This window comes from Mustela lutreola, chromosome 11 (assembly GCF_030435805.1).
Source record: "Mustela lutreola isolate mMusLut2 chromosome 11, mMusLut2.pri, whole genome shotgun sequence".
Taxonomy (NCBI): domain Eukaryota; kingdom Metazoa; phylum Chordata; class Mammalia; order Carnivora; family Mustelidae; genus Mustela; species Mustela lutreola.
Genome location: NC_081300.1, coordinates 58,149,890 through 58,167,478, shown reverse-complemented (window position 1 = coordinate 58,167,478; position 17,589 = coordinate 58,149,890). Strand labels below are relative to the sequence as shown.

At 39.7% G+C, this 17,589-nt stretch overlaps 1 long non-coding RNA gene across 1 annotated transcript; it reads left to right on the top strand.

Annotated features, from left to right (window-relative positions):
* The first annotated feature begins 748 nt into the window (after positions 1-748).
* LOC131810891 (uncharacterized) lies at positions 749-8,729 on the top strand. The gene is made up of 2 exons (XR_009345765.1): positions 749-1,156; positions 6,965-8,729. It is a non-coding gene; the product is annotated as an uncharacterized LOC131810891 (long non-coding RNA).
* Positions 8,730-17,589: the final 8,860 nt, after the last annotated feature.

Below are 17,589 nucleotides of genomic sequence, written 5' to 3'. Positions count from 1 at the left end.
CTGAAACTTGGAAGTTTTGTCAAGTCAAATGATAAACTGGATTGAATTCATTAGCTATCTAAGTCTTCCAAATAAGAGAAAGATTAGTGATACAGGTTTGCACTTTTGGCTTCTTATTGTGGAGAAACTGAGGTGGTACTTGAGTCTGTTGGTAAACAGGCTTTATGCTTCACTGAAAGACTGTACTATGGGAAATGATATGTTTTTAGAAATTATGAAATGTATTAATAAATTTGCCCATCAAAACTATTCTGGTGTAACAGACAGTCCAAAAATTTTTTTTTTTTTTTTTTCTGGGAGCCTGGGTGGCTCAGTGGATTAAAGGCTCTGCCTTCGGCTCGGGTCATGATCCCAGGGTCCTGGGATCAAGCCCCACATCGGGCTCTCTGCTCAGCAGCGAGCCTGCTTCTCCCCTCTCACTCTGCCTGCCTCTCTGCCTACTTGTGATCTCTCTCTGTCAAATAAATAAATAAAAATTTTAAAAAAAAAATTTTTTTCTTAAAAATTTTAGTCATTTGACAGAGAGAAACAATGAGATAGGGGACACAAGCAGGGGGTAATGGGAGAGAGAAAAGCAGGCTTCCCACCAAGCAGAACTCGATCCCAGGACCCTGGGATCAGGTCCTGAGCCAAAGACAGACGCTTGACTGAGCCACCCGGGCATCCCAGTTCACAATTGTTTACTGATGTAAATAACAAAGGCAAAAGGAAATGTAAAATTAGATTTCCTTCTTAACTTCCTCTTAACTTGCATGCCACTGACGAATACTGGAGACAACGGAGTATGACAGTCTTCCAGGAACTCCTAACTGTCTTGTGTTAATGCTTTGCTTGACGTTAGCTAGGCCTTCAGGAACCTATAAGTCTTCTTTAACATGTGAAAAGCCTTTCAGGATCTTCCCATTGTCTATCCCCCCCCCCCCCCCCCCATCTCCGAAGTATATAATCAGTTGCTCCTCACAATCTCAGTGCAGCCCTTTCTACTCACAGGTCCTGTCCCGGAGCTATAACAAAAAACACCTGTTTGCACCAAAAACGTCTCGGGAATTCTTTCTTGGCTGTTGGCTCTGAACCTCAACATTTCCACATCATTTTGGCATCACAGCTTGAGGCCTGAGAGTTCTCATCTGGACTGCGAAGCCTTGGTGCAAATTTGGTGAGTAATTCCTCTTCTCTTCCTTTATTTTCATTCCAGGGGCTTTTCCAGGAGTATGGTCTCACTGAAACACTTCATGTCAATTGCTCAGACTGCAGTCCACTAGCCTCTGGCTACTCTATGGGGGAGGAACAGAGGCCTTTTGGCTGGAAGTTAGTACCATGGCTGGAATGGTAATAGGCCCAGAGACTTGATGCCCTCTCTTTTTTCCTGTCCTTATGCAAAGTTGTCTGTTTGGGGCATGGAACAACCACCTAAGTCACCGGGACAACAGCTGGTCCTAGGACACCTGTGTGAGGTTTCCTCCGAGTTGGTCTAATATGATCCTCTCCACACTCCTAGTCTAGCCACTTCTGGCCACAAAAACTCCACCTGGTGCCAGCCAAAACCAGTACCCGAATGAATTAAAATCCAACTGGGGATTGTAAGGGCCTATTTAGCCAGAGTGATTCCATCGATTCCATCCGGTGGTGAAACAGTGATTTTGTTGTTTATGCAGTAAAACTTAAACTGACCCTGCCCCCCCACCCCCCAGGGAACTTACTTAAAAGCAAGTCCCGGAAACCAGTCCCAGATAACAAAGCCCAAATACAAGGGTGGGTCAGGCCAGGTGGAGGCATTCAGTCAGTGGGGCGCATACTGTCTCCCTAGCTACCAAGGAGTATGGGCCCTGCCCTTTGGGCACCTTTTGGGCACCAATTCTAGCCAAGGTGATAGGCTAGGTCAAATATCTACTATAGGGTAGACTGTAATTCAATTGGTCACTTAAGTGTGAGCTAGCAGGACTATGCAGCTTTCTCTGTGTGTTACAATCTCATTGGCCACCTGTGCGTGGCCAGGCCCAAAGCCACATGGCCTTCGCCCTTAAAAGCTAGTCTGTAAGAGACAGCCCTTGGCCAGTCAGTTTGATTCTCGATGTTTGGCGCGAAATAAGGCTTTGCTTGACCTTCGCTTTGTATCAGTCTCAAGTTCCTTTGGTCACGGACCCATTATTGTAGGACCTAATAGGGATCGCTTCCTAGAGAAGTTGGCTATAAGAACTGCATATGTTGGAATGTTGCTTAAACCATTATGGATTTCTGTCTTTCCTGTTTTCCATCAATGTGCCCTACTGACTGCTTAAATTACAAAATTGGGTAGTTTTCCCTTGTGAAACTTAGCTGATGGTTTTAGTAGGTTAAAAATGGAGCATTCTTCATGGCCTTCGGGGCACAGCCTTCCCAGAAAGGCAAGGCAAGATATGACACAATATCTCAGTACATTCACCAGCACCCATTTGTAGCTTAGGATGCAATGGGGAAGGGTGGTGGTGGGGACCGCTGGCATCCCTCCTGCAGGGCCTTTACAGTGGGACTGTGGTCAACAGTGATTTCGTCTGAGGGACTCCTCCGGTCCCTTTTGATGCCTGGAACTTCTGACATATGCTGTGTGCGATGCCAACTGGGAGTCTAGAGAGGATTTTTGGTAAAGCACTGTCTCTCTACTTCAGTTCCCAAGGACTCTTCCTTGGAATGCCTTTTAACTCACTGGAAACAATTCAGATTTTAATATTTGAGAAAGGACTGATCTCCTGTATAGGTTAGATCTCTTCTGCAGGAAACTGGTCCATTTGCCCAGGTTGCTAATCTCCCTCTTGACATACTGGGTGATAAATTATCTAAATAGGCCTCCTCCAAGTAAATCCAGGTCCCCCGAGAACCCCTTTCTCTGCTCTCTTGGCTTTTATCCACCTCCAGCCTTCCTGGAGGCATCTCACCTTTTCTGCCTTCCCCTCCCTTTCCTCCTGGTTCTGCTCCACCTTGGGAGCAGCCTACAGAACTGGCTCCTTTACCATCTGGATGCTTCCAGCATCACAGACTCCTCTTCCTCTCCTCACTGTCAAGGAGTCCAGAGTGCCCCAGTGTGCTTACACAAGGCACTTGAGATTTCCCCAGCAGTATCCCGGGCAAAAATTGACAATGGGGAAACACACGGACTGACTTTCACAGTGAATTCGGGTGGACCATAATTCAGTATTTAAACTAATTGAAGTTTGTTGGTTTAATTAAAATAGACATGTCTTTAGAGTTATCAGCCTTAAATTTGAAACTTCGGTTCCACCAGGGATTCCTGAAGGTCAAAGTATCTCGTGTTATCACTTTTGCACTCTGTTAGCAAAAAGATGACTTAAAACGATGCTGGATTTTGTATGTCTCAAAGTTTTCATGGGTAATTGTTGAGACAGCTTTCAAAGTCTTTGGTAACCTGAAACTTTTGCTCAGATGATCAATTGGTATTCAAATTGTTGGACATCTAGGTCGTTCCCAAATAGGATAAAGTGCTGAAGCATTGATTACTGAATATAGGTTTGCACTTTCGGTTTCTTATTGCAGAAACTAAGAATATTTGGGTCTGTTGAAAACATGCTTTGTGCTTATAGATTCATAAGTTTGCCATCTAAGAAGTCTGGTTTAACGGTTCACAATTGGCTACTACTTAGTTTTCACTAGAGACTAGGGTTTCTAAGAGTTAAAATTCTGCTACATGTAATTAAGACTGATGGAAATAAAGGAAGCAACTCTGAATGAAAAAGTTGTAGGTTTATGAAGGGAAACCTTTGGACAGGAATTTTATATGTGATCAGGATTAAGGCTGAAATGAATGGATTTTAAAAGTACCCCAGTATAAGATTGAAATTCTGCTTTTCTCTCTGCTAAAAATTTTTTTTCTTAAATTGTTGGTCTGCCCTTAATAAGAAAATATGAACAAAGTTTTTTTATTCTTTTTTGTTTGCCCAGAAAACCAAAGTTTATATCCTTTGTCTTTATCAGGTCTTTGATTACTTAAATCTCACTATTTAAGGAGTTAAATTTTGCTAATAACTGCATAACCCTACATATTTGCCTTTGGAATCTCTTATTACCACCTTGGTTAAATAAACAATTAAGTATTAAATTTTTTTTTTTTTTTTTTTAAATTTATTTGCCATAGAGAGAGAAGCGAGAGCAAGCACAGGCAGACAGAGTGGCAGGCAGAGGCAGAGGGAGAAGGAGAAGCAGGCTCCCTGCCAAGCAAGGAGCCCGATGTGGGACTCGATCCCAGGACGCTGGGATCATGACCTGAGCCGAAGGCAGCCGCTTAACCAACTGAGCCACCCAGGCGTCCCTAAGTATTAAATTTTATAATTATCTGAAATCCTATTTAGGCATGTGCTTTATAATTTTCTGAGGTTTTTAAGCAAATTTTTCCAGCTTTACATTGCAAATGTAAATACAATTTGACCAGTTAGGCTTGTTTATTTGGTATGTTAAGTTATTCTAGAAGACCTGTCAAACGAATAATAGTGAAACTTAGGTTGTATTGCTTGGGTAAATGCTATAACTGTTCAATTATATACATACAGATATATACAAAATTCCTGAAATTTTAATATGTTTTGGCAATAAGGTTTTCGCTTAATGCTAATGACCAAATTTCCTTGCCAGCTACATTGCAACCTTTCATCAGATCTTTAATCGTGCCCATTTTCGAGTCTTTTGTCTTTTATATTTATTCTCTTCCAAAACATGTTTCATCTTCAATGAGATTCATGAATAGGGCTTTTTAACAAATACAGGTTTTTTGATATCTTTAAAGTCATAAAACTAAAATTGGTAAAAATTTCCAGAACTAACTAAAAGTTGCATTCAAACTAAAGAATTAGTAACTTAGGACTAAATAAATTAAGGAAGAGGACCATGGTCTTTGTGACTCTTGTTTGAAACATTGCTGGTTCTCTAATGTTTGCTCTTCCAGATTAAGGGTATTTTAAGATATCTCATGACTGACAGAAATGTGATAAAATATTCATTTGTGAACAAAATGAAGATTTTACCTTTTCTTTTTTATTTTTTTAAAGATTTTATTTATTTGACAGAGATCACAAGTAGGCAGAGAGGCACACAGAGGGTGGTGGAGCAGTAGGCTCCTCGCTGAGCAGAGTCTGATGTGGGGCTCGATCCCAGGACCCCAGGGTCATGACCTGAGCTGAAGGCAGAGGCTTTAACCCACTGAGCCACGCAGGTGCCCCTACCTTTTCTCTTTACCTGAACCCTGTGAAATTCAGAAACTCTCATTGAGTGTACGGTCTTTCATAGCAATCATAGTTATTGGCACAAGTTCAATAAGACTCTGTTCTACTTGTAACAGGACACCATTGTAAGTATGGGTATTTTACCAAGGATTTGACTGGAATGTCATATTTGAGAGACATGCATAGACTCGGATATGACCACGCAGCTTCAAGGAACTAAGGTTGAGGGGCACTTGGGTAGCTTAGTCATTAGGCATCTGCCTTCAGCTTGGGTCCTGATTGCAGGACCCTAGGATAGAGCCCCCATGTTGGGCTCCCTGCTCCGCGGGAAGCCTGCTTCTACCTCTCCCACCCCCCCTGCTTGTGTTCCCTCTCTTGCTCTCTGTCAAATAAATAATTTTTTTTTTTTAAAAAGGAACCAAGGCTGATTTATGAAACATGAAGCCAATAAAGCCCCTTAGAAATATCAGCCTGGTAACTTGCTTATAGAGTTCCTGGCAGCCTTACCAGGTAAGTGAAGAATGTCACTTCCTGGCACGTGCAGGAACCTCAAGCTATTTTAGGAACATTGAGAAGAGGAATTCACCCAAATCTACAGGTATCGCAGGCATGTCTGATGGCAAACACTTGGCTTGGCTTCTGGCCTAAAGAAGCCACTAGAAGTTCAATCGAGAGTCCTTAAAAAAAGTTCTAGCAAAACTACCCTCGGGCAAATAATACATTATATGTTAATTAAAAAAAAAAAGTTTCTAGCAAAGCAAATTTTAAAAGATCTGTATGATCAATCACTGTTCTTGCTGAGCTTATGTAAATAATTAGGCCTAGATTGGACTTGTTTTGCAACTGAATTAGTTTTGATTTGGCTATCTCTGGAAATGAAGGTAATTAGAGAGAAATAACGTTTCTTTTTTTTTTTTAAGATTTTTATTTATTTATTTGAAAGAGAGAAAACATGAGCAGCGAGGAAGGGCAAAGGGAGAGGGAGAAGCAAGCTCCCCACTGAGCAGGGAGCACAATGTGGGATGCAATCCCAGGACCCTGGGATCATGATCTGAGCCATAGGCAGATGCTTAGCCGACTAAGGCACCCAGGCACCCTGAGAAATTATGTTTCAAAAACACATTTTTGTAGAATGAAATGTTAACTAGGCTAGATCCTGAGTTCTTCTGGTTTCCTCAAATATCTGGCTATGGCTCTCTAAGGTTTCCAATCTTCTTCCACTTTCTTGACTTAAAGTCATTAGAAACTAAAACTGCCCTTTTCCCTAAAATCTTAAAAACTGATGCTGGACAACTTGAGATAAACTTCAGAGAAATAGCACATGTATAGACAATCTTTTTGCTTCTTATTCTGTGAGGATAATAACGAGACCTTTGGGCATTCCATACAACTGGAAAATGAGATGTATTCCCCTAACAACTGTATATGAAAAGCCTTTTCTCACTGTAGACCTATCAATAGATAAAGAGTGTAGTGCTTTATTAAATTATTCACTCGAGTCTGGTGTGATTCATGAGTTACTTAACAATTATACTGATCATGTGCTCCCAACATCTGATAACTATAAATGTCCACCCCATGTAAGTGCTGGAGACATGGTTTATTTAAACGACTGGAAGTCAAATACAGCAGGATACTTAAGTCCAAAATGCAAAGGTCCATATTGGGTCATATTATGTACTCCTAACTGCAGTAAAATTAGAGGGGCACTCTTTTGGGCTCATATATCTAGAATAAAACCTGTAACTCCTTCACAGGAAACCCATGAGCAAATTAATGTGCGTTCTAATTCCTGTGAACCTGTAGAAGATCTCAAACTCCTCTTCAAACAACAATGAAGGTTGTATATTTTCTTTTTGTTTTCTATTCATCTATCTTAGCTCGTAATTCCTTTCCACAATGGGCACAACATTACGCTAAACTACAAAATCGAACAACTTGTGGAGTTCTGTCAAGTACATCTAGGTTACCCTGGTGGGTTTCCCCTATACAAGGCACCGATTGGCACTCTCTGTATAATTACATTTCAGAAATAATACATAATGATATCCTGTTTCGTGACCAGTCTATCACTAATCAGAATGTTTTTTCCTGGCCCATGGTCAATAGGACATGCCATTTACCAGGACATAACCGGACCTTTTCATATCCTCAAACTATTAAAATATTAACTGAATTTACAAACCCACAAATTGATGCCCACCAACGAGTGCCTAAATTACAAACCCCTACTTATCGCTATACTGAGGATGGCATGTATCAGATTTGGGATGCATATTTATGGCTCACAGCCACCACTGCACAGCTCATTCAAAAGGCAGTTTTATGCTGGGAACAAAGAAATCATACATATGATACCTGGGAAAATAGCACACGCCATTTAGGATGGCTATCATTAGAAGTATGTTCTCAAAACATTGTACTCCAGGCTACTGACTGGTTTGCTACTGATTGGAGAAGGCGACCTGGAATCAGATGGCTAGCTCCAAACGGAACCCACTGGTTATGTGGGACTAATCTATGGCCTTGGCTTCCTCCAGGATGGATAGGTCGTTGTACCTTAGGTTTTGCCTGGATTCACGGTTGCATTCCCTCAACTATCAGTACTCCAGCCAATCTTCCCAATTTAAAATAAAGATGGACATGATCTATTTTTCATTGGTATGATCGTTTGGGATCCATTTTTCCTCCACACCTGTAGTATTAGAAATTAATTTGGCATAAGGAGGTCCCTAATAAATACCCAAATTAGCACTTTAGATGATCTCTCTTTTCTTCAGTGATGGGTTAAGCTCCTGGACTGGATAAAGATTTTGGTCAACTATCAAAGGTCTTTTATTCAGGCTGCTCTTTCTCATAATAATAACTTTATTTTATTATCTTTTCCAATGTCTCCCTGCCTGGTGCTGAGACTCCTTCATTGCCAAAACTTCAAGCCAACAAATGGTCCTTCTTACTCAAGGAGATTAATATATGTTGCCCACCTTGGATTGCCTGACTCTGCCTTTGGTAACTCTTTCTCTCTCTATATATAGATATTTATCCCCAACTGACCAATGTTCACCCATAAGTAGGGACATCTCTACACCCCTATTCAGCAGGAAGAAGTTACAGAAGCTGAGACCTTCTGCCCTCAACAGCCTTAAAGATTTAAGGGTCAGAACTGTTCAGTGGGGAATGATGTAGAGAACAAAGGCAAAAGGAAATGTAGATAAAATTCGATTTCCTTCTAACCTGCAGCCCACTGACAAATATTTGAGATTGGCAGAGTAGGACATTCCTCCAGGAACTCCCAACTGTTTTAATGTTACTACCTTGCCAGGAGGAAAAGCAACCTTAACATACAGCAGCTAGGCCTCCAGGATCCTGTACGTTTTCTCAGCTTTTGGAAACTTCCCATTGTCCTTACCTCTCCCATCTACAAAGTATATAATCAGTTGCTCCTCACAATCCCAGTGCAGCCCTTTCTGCCCACACGCCCTGTCTTGTGCTATAATAAAAAACACCTGTTTGCACCAAAAACGTCTTAAGAAGTCTTTCTTGGCTATTGGCTCTGAACCATTTCCACATCAGTTACTACTTAATTTTCACTGGAGACTAAAGTTTCTTAAGTTAAAATCCTGCTACATTGTAATTAAGACTGATGGAAATGATAAGGAAAGAAAGTCTGTATGTAGCAAAGTAGGAAATGTTAAGGAGGGTATAAGAAATGATAATATTTCATTGAGGGGGGAATAAAGTAACTGGGCCCTAAAACCAGACTGGTTGTTTAGAGAGAAAAGGCTTAGGACAAAAATCTGAAAAAGAGAGTTGCATATAAGGTTTGTGAAGGGAAATCTTTGGAAAAAATTTTATATGTGGTCAGGAGTAAAACTGAAAGAGGTGGATTTTAAAAGTATACTGGTGTAAGATTGAAATTCTGCTTTTCTGTTGAAAAGACAGCTTTTTTGGGGGGGGGATTATTGATCTGCTCTTGATAAGAAATTGTAAACAAACAAACAAACAACAACAAAAAAAGAAATTGTAAACAAAGTTTTTTCTTATCTGCCCAGAAAACCAAAGATTCCATGTTTTGTCTTTATCAGGTCTTTGATTACTTAAGAAAGTTAAAATTTCTCAATATTGAAGGAGCTAAGTTTTGTGAACAACTGTAAAACCTTCTGTAGAATCTCTTACTGCCAGCATGCTTAATTAAATATTGAGTTTTTTAATACCAATCTGTGATCCTATATAGGCATGTGCTTTGAAACTTTCCAAGATTTGAATTCTAAATGAAGTCTTTTCAACTAACTAGGCTTGTTTATTTTGTATGTTAAGTTACTTGGGAAGCATTGCCCAACAAATGATGATAAATCTGAGGTTACGTTGTTTGGATAATGCTATAATTGTTCTAGAACCTACATGAAATTTTTAGTTTTAAATATCTTCTGGTATAAGGTCATCATTTGACATTCAAATTATTAAAATGCTATGTGTCACAGAAATAAGTGGATTTCCTTGTTAATTGCATTATCACAAACTTTCATCAGATCTTTAACCATGTCCAAATTTTAGTATTTTATCATTTATGGTTATCATTCTGATGCTCTTCCAGAATGAGTTTTGTCTTCAAGGAGATTTATGAAAAGGGCTTTTCATATCCTTAAGATCATAAAATTAAAGTGGATAAGAATTTCCAGAACTAATGGGAAAGCTGCATTGAAGCATAATAAGAATTAGTAACATGGGACTGAATGAATTGAGGAAGATTATCATTTTTTTATGACTCTTGTTTGGAATATTATTTGTTCTCTAATATTTGCTTTTCTAGATTTAAGGACATTTTTTTTTCTTAAGATATCTATAACTACAAAACTATGATAACATATTCCTTTGGGAACCAAATTGAAACATTTAACTTTTCTCCTTACCTGAACCCTTTGAAATTCAGAAACTCTCAGTGGGTGTTCTTTCTTTCATAGTAATATAATCATTTGCATAAGTTCAATGAAACTCTGTTCTCCTTATGACAGGACACCATTGGAAACACTGGTTACATTACCAAAGCTTTAACTAGCATGTCATATTTGAGAGAGACAGGCACAGATTCATGACCAGACAGCCTTAAGAAACTCAGATGGACTTTATGGAGCCAATAGAGCCCTTTGGAAATATTACCTGCTTACAGAGTTCTGAGCAGCCTTACGTGGTGAATAAAGAAGGTCACTTCCTGGCAGGTGCAGGAACTTCAGGATATTTTGAAGACCTTGAGAAGAGGGAAATTCACCCAAATATATAGGTATTTCAGGCAAAGTCTGATGGCAAGTATTTAGTTTGGCTCTGGCCTCAAGAGGCTATTAAAAGGTCAACCTAGAGATTCCTTATAAAAAGTTCTAGGAAAAAAAACAAAACAAAACAAGCAAACAGGAGAGTCCAAGATGGCAGAGGAATAAGAGACCTTAATTTCTTCTGGTCCAATGAATTCAGCTAGATAGCTATCAAATGGTTCGGAACACTTACAAACTCAAAAGGAGATCTAAGAAAAGAACAGCAGCAACTCTATGAACAGAAAAGCAACCACTTCCTGGAACATAAGACACGTGGAGAAGTTAATCCGAGGCGATACATGGTAAGATAGGGCCGGGGGGAGGGGGAGGAGCCTCTGTCAGGCGGCTACTGGCAAGTGATGGAACAGTGGATCACAAAATTGGAACTTTTAGAAGTCTGCTCCACTAAGGGACATCCTTCTGGTGGCTAAGCAGGGTTGGACCCTTGCTGGGACAGTGTGGTCTCAGGACCCTCAGGGTCACAGGAAGACCTGGGGTGTCTGAGTGTGGCAAAGAACCCAGGTATCAGAGCAGGGAAGCTGCTGCAAAGATGGAGCCTAGCAGTGGGCTCTCAGCTCAGGGTTGCCATAAACCGTGATCTGCGGCACAGTCAGGCCATTGCTCTTAAAGCAGGGCCCAAAAAGCAGCAGAACTGGGGAGACTCTCCTTCCTCCCTCAAGAAGAGTAGCCTGGGAACATGCAACAGGAATTGCTGGTTTTGGAGACTCCAAACGGGGCTGTGTGCTAGAGATAGAAACGCTCCGTCACAGGCTGGGTGTGTAAAGAGTGCAGCCGGAGACCAGGGAGGCAGGGGGGATTGACTGCTTTTCTCTGAGGGTACACTGAGGAGTGGAGCCCGGAGCTCTCAGCTCCTCCAGGGCCAGAGACTGGGGGGCCACCATTTTTGTTCTCATCCTCCAAAGCTGTACGGAAAGCATTCAGGGAACAAAAGCTCTGAGAGAGAACCTGAGCAGATTACTTAACCTAGTCACTGGCAAGGGTGGTGCGATTCTGACTCAGGCAGAGACATTTGAGAATCACGGCAAGAGGCCCCTCCCCTAGAAGGTCAGCAAGAACATCCAGCCAAGACCAAATTTTCTGGTCAATGAGAACTGCAAAACTCCAGCACTAGGGGCATACAGCACATAGAATTCATGGCTTTTCTCCATGATTCTTTAGTCTTTCAACTTTAATTTTAAAATTTTTCTTTTTTCAAATTTTTTCTTCTTTCCTTTTTCAACCAACTTCTTAATCAATTCCTTTTAAAAAATATTTCTTCATTTTAATTTTTACAGTCATAGTCTATCCCTTCACTGTATTTAACCTTAAGTTTGTATATATATGTTTTTCTTTCTTTAAAGTTTTTTTTTTCTGGTTTTTTTTTTTTTTAAAGATTTTATTTATTTATTTGACAGAGAGAAATCACAAGTAGATGGAGAGGCAGGCAGAGAGAGAGAGAGAGAGGGAAGCAGGCTCCCTGCTGAGCAGAGAGCCCAATGCGGGACTCGATCTCAGGACCCTGAGATCATGACCTGAGCCGAAGGCAGCGGCCTAACCCACTGAGCCACCCAGGCGCCCTTTCTGTTTTTTTCTAACAGACCAAAATACACCCAAAATCTAGTGTATGGCTCTGGTCTAGTTATCTGCCAGATCATATGCTCTTTTTTTTTTCTTCCCCTCTTCCTTTTTGTTTTTTGTTTGTTTGTTTGTTTTGTTAAAGACTTTTTAAATTTCATCATTGCAGTTACATTCTATCATCTCAATGTATTTAATTTTATTTTTATATATATAAATTTTTCTTTCTTTACAATTTTGAGATGTGGTTTCCTTTAACAAACTGACCAAATACACACAGGAAATAGTGTATTGCTCTATTCTGTTCACCTGTCTGTTAATATCCCTTCTTTTTTTGTTGTTTTCTCTTTTATTTTTTCTTGTTTTTAATTTCTATTTTTACAGCTACAATCTGTCCTCTCATTATATTTAATTTTATTTTTGTACATATACAAGTTTTTCTTTCTTTATACTTTTGGGAACTAGTTTTCTAAAAAACAGACCAAAATACGCACAGAATCTAGCATATTGCTCTATTCTGCAACACTTGTCTGATTATCTCCCCTTCCCCACCGCCGCTAAACTTCACTTCCTGGTTTCAGGTCTCTTTAGTGTATATTTCTCCGGGGTTGTTGTTACCCTTTTAGCATTTTGTCCTCTCACTCATCTATTCTTCTTTGGACAAAATGAGAAAAACTCACCTCATAAAAGAGAATGAGAGGCAGTACTGACTGTCAGGGACCTAATCAATATGGACATTAGTAAGACGTCAGAACTAGAGTTCAGAATAAGGATTATAAAGATACTAGCTGGGCTTGAAAAAAGTATAGAAGACACTAGAGAATCCCTCTCTGGAGAAATAAAATCTAAGCATGTTGAAATAAAAAAGGTTATTAATGAGGTGCAATAAAAAATGGAGGTTCTAACAACAGGATAAGAGGCAGAAGAGAGAATTTGTGACGTATAAGACCAAATGATGGAGAGCAAAAGAGCTGAGAAAAAGAGAGATAAACAGCTACTGGATCACAAAGGGAGAATTCAAGAGACAAGTGAAACCATAAAGCAAAACAATATTAGAATAATTGGGATCCCAGAAGAAGAAGAAAGAGAGAGGGGCAGAAGGTATATTAGAGCAAATTATAGGGAAGAACTTACCTAATTTGGGGAAGGAAACAGGCATCAAAATCCAGGAAGCCCAGAGAATCCCCCTCAAAATCAATTAAAAAAAAAAAAATAGGTCAATACCCTGACATTTAATAGTAAAATTTACAAATCTCAGGGACAAAGAGAAAATCCTGACAGTAGCTCAGGACAAGAGGTCTGTGACCTACAAGGGTAGAAACATTAGACTGGCAGCAGGCCAAGAAGGACTGGCATGATATATTCAGCGTGCTAAATGAGAAAATATGCAGCCAAGAATACTTTATCCGCAGGGCTGTCAAAATAGAAGGAGTGATACAAAGCCTCCAGGACAAACAGAAACTAAAAGGATTTGTGTTCACCAAACCAGCCCTATGAGAAATAGTGAAAGGGGTCCTATAAACAAAGAGAGAGCCCAAAAGTAACACAGACCAGAAAGGAACAGAGACAATATATAGTAACAGTCACCTTATAGACAGTATAATTGCACTAAAATCATAGTTTACCTGAATGCAATAGTTACCCTGAATGCAAATGGGCTAAATGCCCCAATCAAAAGACAAAGGGTATCACATTGCATAAAAAAATAAGACACACTGATATGCTGTCTGCAACAGACTCATTTTAGACCCAAAGACACCTCCGGATCTAAAGTGAGGGGGTGGAGAACCATTTATCATGCTAATGGTCATCAAAAGAAAATGTGTGTCAATCCTTGTATCAGACAAATTAGATTTTATTTTATTTTTATTTTTAAAAGACTTTATTTATTTGACAAAGAGAGACACAGTGAGAGGGGAGCACAAGTAGTGGGAGTGGGAGAGGGAGAAGTAGGCTTCCTACTGAGCAGGGTCTGATGCAGGGCTTGATTCCAGGACTCTGGGATCAGGACCTGTGCTGATGGCAGATGCTTAACAAATGAGCCACCCAGGAGCCCCCAAATTAGATTTTAAATGAGATGAGGAAAGATACTGTATCACTCTTTTTTTTTTAAATCTTTTTTTTTTAAAGATTTTATTTATTTATTTGATAGAGAGAGATTACAAGTAGGCAGAGAGAGAGAGGAGGAAGCAGGCTCCCTGCTGAGCAGAGAGCCCGATGCGGGACTCGATCCCAGGACCCTGAGATCATGACCTGAGCCGAAGGCAGCGGCTTAACCCACTGAGCCACCCAGGCACCCGATACTGTATCACTCTTAAAGGGTCTATCCAACAAGAACATCTAACAACTTTAAATATTTATGTCCCTAACATGGGAGCAGCCAATTATATAAGATAATTAATAACAAAATCAAAGAAACACATCAACAATGATACAGTAATAGAAGAGGACTTTAACACCCACTTACTGCAATGGACAGATCATCTAAACAAAAGATCAACAAGGAAATAAGGGCTTTGAATGACACACTGGACCAGATGGACTGCACAAATATAGTCAGAACATTCCATTCCAAAGCAACAGAATACACATTCTTCTTGAGTGCACATGGAACATTCTCCAGAATGACTTCTCCTGGGTCAAAAATCATGTCTCAACTGATACCAAAAGGTTGGGACCATTCCCAAAGCATATCACAAAGCATAATGCTTTGAAACTGGAACTCAGTCACAAGAAGAAAGTTGGAAAGAACTCAAATACATGGAGGCTAAAGAGCATCCTACTAAAGAATGAATGGGTCAACAAGGAAATTAAAGAATTTTAAGACTTCATGGAAACAAATGAAAATGAAAACACAACTGTTCAAAATATTTGGGATGCAGGTAACCTGGTCCTAAGAGGGAAGTATATAGCAATATAAGCCTTTCTCAAGAAACAAGAAAGGTCTCAAATACACAACCTAACCCTAAATGTAAAGGAGCTGGAGAAAGAACATCAGATAAAGCCAAACCTAGCAGGAGAAGAGAAATAATAAAGATTAGAGCAGAAACCAATGAAAGAGTAACCAAAAGAATAGTAGACGAGATCAACGAAAATAGGAGTTGGTTCTTTGAAAGAATTAATAAGACTGATAAACCCTTGGCCAGACTTATCACAAAGAAAAGAGAAAGGAGCCAAATAAATAAAATCATGAATGAAAGAGGAGAGATCAGAACCAACACTGAAGAAATACAAACAATTATAGGAACATTATAAGAAACTATATGCCAACAAATTAGACAGTCTGGAAGAAATGGATACATTCCTAGAGTCATATAAACTACCAAAACTGAACCAGGAAGAAGTAGAAAATCAATCTGATCAGACCCATAACCAGGAAGGAAACTGAAGCAGTATTCAAAAATCTCCCAAAAAACAAGAGCCCAGGGCCAGATGGCTGCCCAGGGGAATTCTACCAAGCATTTAAAGAAGAATTGATACCTATTCTTCTGAAACTGTTAAAAAAAATAGAAACGGAAGTAAAACTTCCAATCTCTTTTAAGGAGGTCAGCATTACCTTGATCCCTAAAGCAGACAAAGACCCCACCAAAAAGGAGACTTACAGACCAATATCCCTGATGAAAAAATTCTTACCAAAATACTACCCAATAGGATCCAACAATACATTAAAAGGATTGTTCATCATGACCAAGTGGGATTTACTACATTAATCAAAGAAAGGACAAGAAACATATGATCCTTTTTTGATTAAAACTCTTCAGAGTGTAGGGATAGAAGGTACAATAGCTCAATATCATAAAAGCCATCTATGAAAAACCCATAGAAATATCATTCTCAATGAGCAATAACTGAGAGCTTTCCTCCTAAGGTCAGGAAAATGGCAGGGATGTCCACTGTCACCATTGCTGTTCAACACAGAACTAGATAGACATCCTAGGTTCAGCGACAGACAAACAAAAAGAAATAAAAGCCATTGGAATCGGCAAAGAAGAAGTCAAACTCTCACTCTTTGCAGATGATATGATACTTTATGGGGAAAACCCAAAAGACTCCACCCCAAAATTGCTAGAACTCATAGAGGAATTCAGTAAAGTGGCAGGTTACAAAGTCAGTCACAGATATCAGTTGCATCTCTATACATCAACAATGAGACAGAAGAAAGAGACATTAAGGAGTTGATCCCATTTACAATTGCATCTGAATCCCTAAGATACCTAAGAATATATCCAACCAAAGAGGCAAAGGATCTGTACTCCCAAACTATCGAATACTCATGAAAGAAATTGAGGAAGACAAAAGGAAATGGAAAAACATTCCATGCTCATGGATTAGAAGAAATATTGTTAAAATGTCTACGCTGTAGAGCAATCTCTAGAGTTAATGCAATCCCTATCATAATACCATCAACTTTTTTTCATAGAAATGGAAGAAATAATCCTAAAGTTTGTATGGACCCAGAAAAGACCCTGAATAGCCAGAGGAATGCTGAAAAAGAAAACCCCAGCTGGTGGCATCACAATGCCAGACTTCAAGCTCTATTCCAAAGCTGTAATCATCAAGACATATGGTACTCGTACAGAACCAGACACATAAATCAATGGAACAGAAAAGAGAAGTCAGAAATGGATCCCTAGGGGTGCCTGGGTGGCTTGGTGGGTTGAGCCGCTGCCTTCGGCTTGGGTCGTGATCTCAGGGTCCTGGGATCAAGTCCCACGTCGGGCTCTCTGCTCAGTGGGGAGCCTGTTCCCTCTCTCTCTCTCTCTCTCTCTGCCTGAACCTCTGTCTACTTGTGATCTCTCTCTGTCAAATAAAAAGAATCTTAAAAAAAAAAGTTTATTAAAAAAAAAAGAAATGGATCCTCAACTCTATGGTCAACTAATCTTTGACAAAGCAGAAAAGAATATGCAATGGAAAAAAGACAGTCTCTTCAACAAATGGTGTTGGGAAAATTGGACAGCCACAAGCAGAAGGATTAAATTGGACCATTTCCTTATACCATACACAAAAATAGATTCTAAATGGATGAAAGACCTAAATGTGAGACAGGAATCCATCAAAATCCTTGAGCAGAACATAGGCAACAACCTCTTTGATCTCAGCCACAGCGACTTCTTGACAGACACATCTCCAAAGGCAAGGGAAACAAAAGCAAAGTACTGGGACCTCATCAAGATAAAAAGCTTTTGCACAGTGAAGGAAATAGTCAACAAAACCAAAAGACAACTGACAGAATGGGAGAAGGTATCTGCAAATGACATCTCAGTTAAAAGGCTAGTATCCAAAATCTATAAAGTACTTATCAAACTCAACAGCCAAGGAACAAATAATTTAATAAAAAATGGGCAGAAGACATGAACAGGCATTTCTGCAAAGAAGACATCCAAGTGGCCAAGAGACACATGAAAAAGTGCTCACCATCACTTGGCATCAGGGAAACATAACTCAAAACCACAATGAGATACCACCTCACACCAGTCAGAATGGCTAAAATTAACAAGTCA